This window comes from Salmo salar, chromosome 07, assembly GCF_965601325.2.
Source record: "Salmo salar chromosome 07, fSalSal1, whole genome shotgun sequence".
NCBI lineage: Eukaryota > Metazoa > Chordata > Actinopteri > Salmoniformes > Salmonidae > Salmo > Salmo salar.
In genome coordinates this window covers 59,476,844-59,477,500 of record NC_138297.1, presented here as the reverse complement: position 1 = coordinate 59,477,500, position 657 = coordinate 59,476,844, and the positions used below count along the sequence as shown (strand labels likewise).

Below are 657 nucleotides of genomic sequence, written 5' to 3'. Positions count from 1 at the left end.
ATCCCAAACGCGGACGCACTTATGCCTTGGAAATCGCTGCACTGTAGGATTCCGCAAGAGGCTGTGTCGCGCTGTAGATCAATGCGATGCTCCCATCTGAAAGGCGTTGTGTGATGCTGCGACGAGAGGGGATAAGAGAGAGAGGGTGCTTTTCGAGTTTGCAGGTTCGCAGCTGACAACTGAGTAACTGGGTAGGGATTTGAGTGTATGGCGCTATGCCGGGGCGCAAGGAGCGACTGTCTTGTTTTACCAAGCCTTCTGACTCGCCCGCAGTGACATCTCGGATCGAGGGCTGTGATTGGGCTAATTGTAAAATTTCACTGCCAGCAATCACAGAAGCGCAGCTCACATGATGAATGAGAGGCATATGCTGAAGCCCGCAGCCAGCGAATGTATTTTCTATGTTTATGTAATGCATTCATTCCAGCGTGAAAGGGATTTGGCTATGCCAAAGGGAATACACATGAATACAATACTGAGGGTGAAATGATCATCGGATTTAAATATCTAATCAGAGCATCATTTGAAGATGGAGATTAGGGAAATTAAATATAATTAACACACTTGCTCTGTGTCAAGGGATTATTTTATTTTGTCGTTGATTATTTTTTCAAGTTTCTAACAGCTCAAGATATTGGCTTTCCGTTGGTATTCTGA

At 45.1% G+C, this 657-nt stretch overlaps 1 protein-coding gene across 3 annotated transcripts in view; it reads right to left on the bottom strand.

Annotated features, from left to right (window-relative positions):
• Positions 1 to 342, bottom strand: part of LOC106609762 (plexin-A4) — a 491,160-nt gene extending 490,818 nt beyond the window's left edge. For 2 of the 3 annotated variants that reach the window (XM_082977795.1, XM_082977796.1), the window contains exon 1: positions 1 to 339. This exon is cut by the window's left edge and continues 335 nt beyond it. The gene's annotated coding sequence lies outside the window, so the exon portion shown is untranslated. The other variant, XM_082977797.1, reaches the window with a different exon arrangement.
• Positions 343 to 657: the final 315 nt, after the last annotated feature.